Source organism: Thalassophryne amazonica, unplaced genomic scaffold (genome assembly GCF_902500255.1).
Source record: "Thalassophryne amazonica unplaced genomic scaffold, fThaAma1.1, whole genome shotgun sequence".
NCBI lineage: Eukaryota > Metazoa > Chordata > Actinopteri > Batrachoidiformes > Batrachoididae > Thalassophryne > Thalassophryne amazonica.
In genome coordinates, this window is record NW_022986236.1 from 895,675 (window position 1) to 905,906 (window position 10,232).

General features: G+C 44.1%; 1 long non-coding RNA gene across 1 annotated transcript; it reads right to left on the bottom strand.

Moving 5' to 3' along the window:
* Positions 1 to 542: 542 nt before the first annotated feature.
* On the bottom strand, positions 543 to 2,258 carry LOC117505679. Its single transcript, XR_004559220.1, has 2 exons — positions 2,220 to 2,258; positions 543 to 1,967 (listed from the first exon to the last, which is right to left on the bottom strand). It is a non-coding gene; the product is annotated as an uncharacterized LOC117505679 (long non-coding RNA).
* Positions 2,259 to 10,232: the final 7,974 nt, after the last annotated feature.

Consider the following 10,232-nt stretch of genomic DNA (forward strand, 5'->3'; position numbering starts at 1 on the left):
GAATGCCACACTACTATTATTATGAACACCCCCCTTTCTACTTTTTTTTTTTTACTAACAGCCCATTTTCATAGCCTTAAGAGTGTGCATATCATGGATGTTGGTCTTGTTGGATTTGTGAGAATCTCTGGATCACCTGGGACCTTGTTTCCCATGTAACAATAAGAAATATACTCAAAACCTGGATTAATCTTTTTAGACACATAGCACTACTATTATTCTGAACACTACTGTATTTCTGCAGGTTCTTCTTCATCAGGCCTGTTGCCCCCAGCACATGGTTTACACTCTCAACAACTGTATGACAGAATCAGCATTTGTCATTTTGTGAGATCCCTGCCATTTTTTGAAGCCATTTTTTTTTTTAGAAGTCCCTGATCTTGTGCTCCAACCTGAATTCTTTCTCCATCAAAACCAAGTTCTCCATTTTTCAGCCACATTGATCCAACTTTGCCAACGTATTCCTTTTTGAGTTCTTCTTGGAATTGTCCAGCCCTTTTGTGCTGTTTCCATTTTTCCACTTGATGTCTTCGTTCTCTTTTGCTGTATTGTTCTCTGCTCTGTCTTGTGAGTTTTGTTGCAGGCGTGAGATTGTTGCTTTCTCTCTTTTGTAAGAGTTTTCTACCAAAGTTTTTTGCCAGTTTGATGACTGAGGTCTGTTCGGATAAGGTCTTCTCATAATGTTGTGCGACCTTTTTCATGATTTCTTCTTCAGAGCTCTTTAAGTACTGTCCAATACTTATTATTGATGCTCTGTAGGCCAGTGAGACCCAGACCGCCTTCTCTGTGAGGGAGATATATTCTGCCCATGCACGGATTTCTGTACATGAATCTGTGGAGGGTGAGCATCTTCCTAGTTTTCGTGTCCAACTTCTTAAGCTCATGTTGTGGCCTGTCTACTATGCCAAACCCATAGGTCACCACTGGTATTGCAAACTGGTTTATGGCTGTAATCTTGTTCTTTGGTGTCAAATGAGATTTGCAGAGCATTCTTAAGCGGTTTAGGTATTCTTGTGTTGCTTTCTCATTTTCTTGTGCTCGATTGTATCATTTCTTCAATTCCTAAGTATTTAGTCTTCAGCCAAATCTTCAATCCAACTGCATGTTTTCTGCTTTTCTCTTTTTACCTTTTTTGATTGCACATTTTGAGCATTTATCTAGTCCAAATTCCATACCAACGTCTTTGGAGAACTTATAGACTGCTTTCACGAGCTGACCGATTCCCTGTTTTGTGTCGACAAACATTTTCAAGTCATCCATGTACAGCAGATGGCTCACTGTCTTGATTTTTCCATCCTCTACTTAAACCATACCTAATGTCATGCTCCTTCAGGATCTTGCTAAGTGGGTGCATGGTTAACTTTCTGTAGTATACCTTTGAACTTTTTATCCTTCAATTTGATCAGTTTTCATGCTCTTTCATGTCCATTCTCCTTATTTCCACAAACTTGTTCGACAATTCCTCTTCTAATTCCCACTGGGTGCATCTGTATATTGTTTTGTGGTTGAGGTGGTGAATGACTCCTAATTTGTTGGGGTGGTGTGTTTTGTATGAATTATCATGTGTCGGTTCAGGTGGCTCTTTCGTCCAAATCTTCGACTGCACTCAGAACAGACAAATTCTTTTTGTCCTGTATGAATTATCATGTGTATGTTCAGGTGGGTCTTTTGTCTAAATCTTTGACCACACTCAGCACAGATGAATGCTTTTTGTCCTGTATGAATTATCATGTGTCTGTTCAGGTGGGTCTTTTGTCCAAATCTTTGACCACACTCAGAACAAACACATGTTTTTTGCCCTGTATGAATTATCATGTGTCTGTTTAGGTCACTCTTTTGTCCAAATCTTTTACCACACTCAGAACAGCTAAATGCTTTTTGCCCTGTATGAATTATCATGTGTCTATTCAGGTGGCTCTTATGTCCAAATATTTGACCACACTCAGAACAGCTAAATGCTTTTTGCCCTGTATGAATTATCATGTGTCTGTTTAGGTCACCCTTTTGTCCAAATCTTTTACCACACTCAGAACAGCTAAATGCTTTTTGCCCTGTATGAATTATCATGTGTTTGTTTAGGTCACTCTTTTGTCCAAATCTTTTACCACATTCAGAACAACTAAATGGTTTTTGTCCTGACTGCATTCTAATTTGTTTGTTCAGAGCGCTCTTCTGGTTCTGTCTTTTACTCTGTTCAGAACAGCTAAATAGTTTCCCACTTGCTTGCCACTCCTTTTGTTGCTCTGAGTTGTTCATGTGACCAGATGCTTTTCTATAATTAGAGCCTTTATATTGTTTCTCATCAGTGGTATGTTTCTGACAGTTAAAACTTGACCAAAGTTCTCTGGTCTGATTCCAGTCATAACTGTCATCTGTCTCAGTTCCAGAACTGTCTGAACTCCTGCCACTGGTATCTGGTTGTAAATGACTGTTTGGACCTGTGTGGCTGGCTGGCTGTGGTCCTCCATTGTCCTCTCCATCAGCTTCTGCTGTCTGTGTTTTGTGTACAGATGAGCTGCTGGCTACAGGCTCAGCCTCTGTGCTCTCATCACTTCGGATTTGATGAAGCTGTGATGACTCTGGTTTTTCATCATCATTTTCACTCTTCACAGTGACGGCAGTGAAACCAAACTTGGTGAGATCTGCCTCCTCCAGCTGCTGAAGCTGCTCTCCCTGATGACTTACCCACAGCTTCTCTTCTTCTTTAATGTCCTCCTGGTCAACACTAACATTCCATTCCTGGTGTTCAGGGAGAAATTCTTCTTTAATCACCAACAACGGCTGCATGTCTGCAAAGACACAATTTAACAATAAATGTTAACACAACACTCATTAAATAAGGTAGCAGAGTCTGACCTGATGACAGTAAGTTACTGCACTCATGGAACTGATAAAGTGGAAATGTACATCAGGATTTGTTTTAAATTTCACAAATTTTACTTAAATTTTATTATTTTACTTTTACTTATTTTCTGGATTACCACAAAACAGTACATGATGTCTGCAGATGGTACAGAATATTGATGCTCAGGTTTTGATTTAAAAAAAAAGGTTTGATAAATGGACTGCATTTATATAGCACTTTTCCATCTGCATCAGATGCTCAAAGTGCTTTGCAATTATGCTTCATATTCCTCATTCAAACAGATACACTCACGCACCAATGCCAGGGTCCTGCCATGCAAGGCACTCACGACACACTGGGTGCAACGCGGGGATTAAGTACCTTGCCCAAGGGCCCTTGGTGATTTTCCATTCAGGCTGGGGTTTTTAACAGAGGATCGTCTGTCTGAAACACGACGCTTAACCACTAGACCCTCACCTCCCTGATCACAGACATTCTGGCTTCCCTTCACTGGTTCCATGTGACTTGAAGAGCAGATTTCAAGGGTTTGTTGCTGACATATAAGGTTCTGAATGGTCCTGTACTTGTTGAACTTGTTCAGCCTTATGTGCCTCCTTGTGCCATGCAGTCCTTGGACGCAGACTTGCTCTGTGTCTCAAGGGTTAAAAAGAAGTCAGCAGGCTTCAGAGCCTTTTATTGTCGTGCTCGTATCTTGTGGAACAGGCCGCCTGTTGACAATTGAAATGTGACTATTTTTAAAACATATTTTCTATGGCCTGTAATTAGTTTTAATCTTTAAATTATTTTTGCTTGTATTTAATTCTTTTGTGTTTTTAATTGGTTTTATTTTGGGATATGGAGATCTTTGTTTAATGTTCATCTGTTCAGCACTTTGTTGATTTTCTTCATTTAAAAAGCTTTATAAATTTATTATTATTACTTAGTGCAGCACGGTGGCTTCGTGGTTAGCACTGTTGCCTCACAGCAAGTAGATCATGTGATCAATTCCTGCCTGTGACCTTTCTTTGTGGAGTTCGCATCTTCTCCCCGTGTCTGTGTGGGTTTCCTTCGGCTTCCTTCCACATCCAAAGACATGCATGTTGGGCGAATTGAAAACTTTAAATTGACCCTCAGTGTGTGTGTGTGTGTGTGTGTGTGTGTGTGTGCGCATGTGTTTGTCTATTTGTGGCCCTGTGGTAGGTTGGCATCCTGTCCAGGGTGTACCCTGCCTCATGGCCCATCAGGGCTCGTATGATTTAAATCACTGTAAAAAAAAAATCTTTAGAAATCAGTCCTTAATATGTCCTTAATCACCAAAATATGAAATCAGCACCATTAATTAATGGCAATTATAGTTACTTGTACAAATGATGACTGAGAATCTCACGTCAGTAATGTCCTGTTCAGATCACAGGTGGGTGAATATGGCAGCGCAGTCTCCTTTGACCCCTGTGTGATATCATGGGATTTGACCACATCTGGGGACAGCCAGGACAAACACAGCATCACTTCAAATGGAGAGATGTTGTATTGTTTGTTTTCAGACACAATCCCTGAAGCAGCGATGAGAAGTGCTTTTTCCTTTTCGGTTCTCAGTGGAGAAGGGAAGACATGGCAAATGGGAGAGGTTGTGTCTGTAAGTTTTAGGCTGAATCTCATTCTACCCCTCAGCCCATCCCCTTCTCCTTTCCCCTCCATTTTGGGCGGGCATGAGAGACAGAGGGGTGTCTCAATTCTCTTTTAGGAACAAGGCGGCGGGGTAGGCGGAGGGCTTCAAACCCCTTCAAACAGAGAGAATCTGGATGCACACTCCGTTTAGAGGGGTAGGAGGAGCTTACCGCTGTCTCCAAAGAAACAAACATGGCGCTGAAAGAGCCTTGTATAATGTATACATTCATTGCCCAGCCTGATATATTTCAAGTGTTTATTTATTTTAATTACTAATTAATTACTAATCAACCAATTAATGATTAAACAATATTAATTACTATTATTAATTATTATTAGCATTAATTACTAGTAAATTAATTATTAATACTATTAATTATTATAAATTATAAATTAATTAAATTAATTAACGACATGATTGCGATGCGTCGAAGAAATCTGTGACTTCTCTTTCTTTGCATTTACACAAAAAGGCGAGAAAATAAAAAGAGCAAACAGGCTACTGCAACAAGTTGCGTTTTGGGTGCCATGTTAACAAACAGTGAAGATGGCAGTTTGATATGGGCAGTTTTTTCCCCCCTAAAGCGGAGGGGTGTCTCAATTCATAGGGCTAGAGGCATACCCCTTCACCTTACCCCTTCTTTAAAGGGGAAGGCGTAGGGGTAGGCCAAGGGGAAGGGGTACAAAAGAGAATTGAGATTGGGGGTTAGCCTACACAGCAAGCCAGAGTAGCTGTGGTCTGTTGCCTGCACAATGTCCTTGACATGTTTGAACTCCGGGTCAGAAACAAACTGTAAACCATGTCCGCTTTCTACCGTATCATCACCTTTTCTTTGCATTTTCACTTTGTATGCTGTGTAATTTGCCCAAAAACTCAGAGAAAGTGCCATGTTTCTGATGGGGACATATGAGGGTGAGCCTGTCATATTTTAACCCTAAGCTCATGTGTCATAGATCACAATGACAAAGTGAGGAACCCTGGGGTAACTTTTGATCCTATGTTGTCCTTTGACCACCACATTAGAGATCTTACAAGGACTGCTTTCTTCCACATGCAAAATATAGCAAAGATTTGTCCCATCCTGTCTATGGCTGATGCTGAGACCCTAACTCATGCATTGGTTCCTTCAAGATTGGACTACATCAGTGTTCTATTTCTGGTTTGCCGCAGTCCAGCATTAGGGGTCTCCAAATGGTACAAAATGCTGCCGCCAGACTTTTGACAGGAAGCAGAAAGTTTGTAGTGCAGCGGGTAACTACAACAATCCTGCAAATGGTGATACAAGCACCAAAGTTGGCACAAATACTCCTTAAACATTAACCTTTTGAAAAAACTGACTGGCCACTTGAATTTTCAATAGGTGGCTGGGTAGGGGTCAATTGAAGAATTACACAGGGGTCAAAATTAAAAATGCTCCAATCAATTTGAAAACTACACAACATTGTTTGTCTGATCATAACGATTCCAAAAAGGTATAGTTTGTACTATCTATGACTGAATGTTCAGGATTTATGGGGTAAAAACAGCAAAAAATCGTGACAAAGGTCAGTTTCAGTTTGTGAAGGGGTCAAAACTTAAAATTCCTTCAACACCGGTAAAAAAGTGAAGCAAATTATTGGTTGAGCTAATAGGATTAATAAATGGAATAATTTTGACTGTGCTGAATGCTTGGTCTCAAAAGTAAAGGTCAAACAAGGTCAACGTCCATTGGATTCTATGACATGTAACATGTTACCCTGTAACATGATAACTAAGCATGATACATGGTCCAAATAAACTATTCCTTTTTAAAACCCTGTTAAACCAACTAAACCACTTCAGTCAGTGCAGAGAGATGGCTCAAGCTGAGCAGAGTGAAGCAACACATTAAAAAAAACAAACAAAACCGGTCTTTTTGTACTCTGGAACTTCTGCACTTTGTCCAGGGACCATCGTGGGTACCCACATACTGTGAGGGCTTCCCTGACACGTTGTTGTTCTTTAGCCCTTCCCTCTACAGTTGTGGGCACCTGTAGGGCTCTGTGTTGAAGCGTCCTGATCACCCCAAGCTTGTGTTCAAGGGGGTGGTTTGAGCCAAAGAGCAAATATTGGTCAGTGTGAGTTGTTTTTCTGTAAACCCCTGTCTGGAGCTGCCTGTTCTCTCCAATCGTAACATCACAGTCCAAGAAGGCTAAATGGTTGTTTCTAGCATCCTCACGTGTGAACTTGATATTGGCGTCCACCGAGTTGATGTGTTCTGTAAAGTCGTCAACTTGCTGTTGCTTGATTTTAACCCATGTGTCATCAACATATCTGAACCAGTGACTGTGAAAGACGTCAAGGCTGTCTTCTCCACTCGCTCCATGTACAGATTGGCCACAATGGGGGATACCGGAGACCCCATCGCACAACCATGAATCTGTCTGTATCAATTCCCCCTAAACAGGAAATATGTGGTGTTGAGACAGATCTCCAAGAGTTGGCAGATGTGGTCTGGTGTGAGTTTGGTCCTTTCAAGTAGAGACACATCCTCCAGCAGTCTCTGCCTCACAGCTGAGACGGCCTCAGCAGTGGGGATGCAGGTGAACAACGATGTCACATCAAATGACACCATAGTTTATTCTGCCTCCAGCTGTAGGTCCTTGATCTTGTTCACAAAATCTTGTGTGTTCTCCACATGGTGGTCTGAGTTACCCACTAGAGGAGCCAAAATCCACTTGAGGTACTTGGCCAAATTGTACGTGATGGAATCTGTGCTACATACAATAGGCCTGAGTGGCACGTCCTGTTTGTGGATTTTGGGCAGTCCATAGATGCACGGAGTGGCATCCTCAGGGTACAGTCTATAGTATGTCTGCCTGTCAATGAGTCCCTCTTTCTCCAGGTTTTGGAGGTAGCTAATGATTTTCTTCTTATAACCACTCGTGGGGTCTCTCTTCAGACGTTCGTATGTGTTGGAGTCACTGAGCAATTTGGTGATCTTGGCCTCGTAGTCCAATGTGTTCAGGACCACCATGCATCTGCCTTTATCCGCTGGCAGGATAAGGATGCTTTGTCCTTTTGCAGTGCTGACAAAGCTTTCCGTTCTTCTCCTGTGATGTTGGACGGAGGAGGCTTAGCACTGTTCAGCACTGCTGTGACCCTTAGTTGGAGGTCCCCAGCTTCTGACTCTGACAAACTGTTATGTTTAATGGCTGACTCTACTGCAGTGATGTAATCTACTGTCGGAATATGTTTAGGGGTCACTGAGAAATTTAGTCCTTTAGCAAGCACATCCTTTTTTGTCTGTGTAAGAACCCTGTTGGAGAGATTCTTTACCCAATTTTCCCTGTTTTCACTAATTTGCCTGGGTGTATCTTTAAAAATACTCCCACTGAAAGTACGCCTTTTCTGCACTAAAAGGTTGTGAAACTTCCTGATTTGCTGCTCCTTACTTTTTAAATGCTCAGCCATTTGAATTTTAACTATGAACTTTGTGATCTTATTATGGGCCTCTTCCCCCACTAAAGTTTCTAACATTTTGTGCAGACTATCCAGAAATTAGTTCACCCTAAGGACATGATCCCTAGTTACAAACAGAGCAATGTAGTGTATTCTATCAGATGTCAGGAAAACTGTAACGAACACTACATAGGTGAAACGAAGCAACCTTTACACAAAAGGCTATACCAGCACCGCAGAGAGGGCGCCAGTGGACCTCAGTCTGCAGTTCATCTCCACCTTAAAGACACTAACCACACGTTTGAGGACAAGGAAGTTAAAATATTAGCCAGATAGAAGAAATGGTTTGAGAGACGGGTCAAAGAGGCATTCTTTGTGAAACGTTTGAAACCCAGCCTTAACCGGGGAGGGGGTCTGAGACACATTTTATCCCGTTTACTATGGAGTACTCAGGTCAAAGGAGTTTCAGTCTTTTGTTCATGGTAATGAGTCATTGACGTCATCAAGGGAGCCATCAGAAAGGCATCCATCCCATCATTAGAGGGACAGCTGTCCTGTCAATATGTGTGCTAACTAGAGCACAATAGTTGCTAATTAGAGCTATTGTTTAGTCACTAGCCTATAGCAGTCTGCCTCTCAGTAGGAGGGGTCGGGTTAGGTTTAAAACTCCAGCTTTTGTTTGCTTCTGTTTTATTCTTCTCTACAAGAGTCAGACAGAAGTCAGACTTCCAGAGCAAGAATTTTAGCTGAGGAAGCTTCTGCGATTTGAAGCGAAACGTCCTCGCGTGAAGCAACCCAGTCCAGTCGAAGATTCAAGCTTCTCTACTATGGAAACCACCTGGACAACTGAGAGCCTACACAGAAACATCGACATTGCTTATTGCTCCCCAGCTCAGTCGCCACGTGTTGGAGTTCACTCCGGTGAACGAGAGGGTCGCGTCCCTACGCCTTCGGGTCGGGGACAGGTCTCTCACCGTAGTCTCGGCCTACGGGCCGAGCAGCAGTGCAGAGTACCCGACTTTCCTGGAGTCCCTGGGAGGGGTACTAGATAGCGCTCCGACTGGGGACTCCATTGTTCTCCTGAGGGATTTCAACGCCCACGTGGGCGGTGACAGTGAGACCTGGAGGGGGGGTGATCGGGAAGCACGGCCTCCCCGATCCGAACCCGAGTGGTGTTCAGTTGTTGGACTTCTGTGCTAGTCACAGTTTGTCCATCACGAACACCATGTTCGAGCACAAGGGCGTCCATAAGTGCACGTGGCACCAGGACACCCTGAGCCGGAGGTCGATGATCGACTTTGTAGTCGTATCATCTGACCTTCGGCCACGTGTCTCGGACACTCGAGTGAAGAGAGGGGCAGAGCTGTCGACTGATCACCATGTGGTGGTGAGATGGATCCGCTGGGAGGGTAGGAAGCCGGTCAGACCTGGCAGGCCCAAACATATCGTGAGGGTCTGCTGGGAACGACTGGCGGAACCCTATGTCAGCGAGGTCTTCAACTCCCACCTCCGGGACAGCTTCTCCCAGATCCCGGGGGAGGTTGGAGACATGAAGTCCGAGTGGACCATGTTCTCCACCTCCATTGTTGATGCGGCTGCTCGTAGCTGTGGTCGCAAGGTCTCTGGTGCCTGTCGCGGGGGCAATCCCCGAACCCGGTGGTGGACACCGGAAGTAAGGGATGCCGTCAAGCTGAAGAAGGACTCCTACTTATCTTTGTTGGTAGGTGGGACCCCAGAGGCAGCTGACAGGTACCGGCAGGCCAAGCGTGCCGCAGCCCGTGCGGTCGCAGAGGCAAAAACTCGGGTCTGGGAGATGTTCGGGGAGGCTATGGAGGAGGACTATCGGTCGGCCTCGAAGAGATTCTGGCAAACCGTCCGACGCCTCAGGAGGCGGAGGCGGCTCTCCACCAGTACTGTTTATGGTGCGGGTGGGGAACTGTTGACCCTGACTGGGGATGTTGTCGGGCGGTGGAAGGAGTACTTCGAGGATCTCCTCAATCCCATCGTCACGTCTTCCGAAGAGGAAGCAGAGACTGGGGACTCAGAGGCAGACTCATCCATTACCCAGGCCGAAGTCACCGAGGTGGTTAGAAAGCTCCTCGGTGGCAAGGCTCCTGGGGTGGATGAAATCCGTCCTGAGTACCTTAAGTCTCTGGATGTTGTAGGGCTGTCTTGGCTGACACGCCCCTGCAACATCGCGTGGCGATCGGGGACAGTGCCTCTGGATTGGCAGACCGGGGTGGTGGTCCCTCTGTTTAAGAAGGGGGACCGGAGGGTGTGTTCCAACTATAGGGAGAT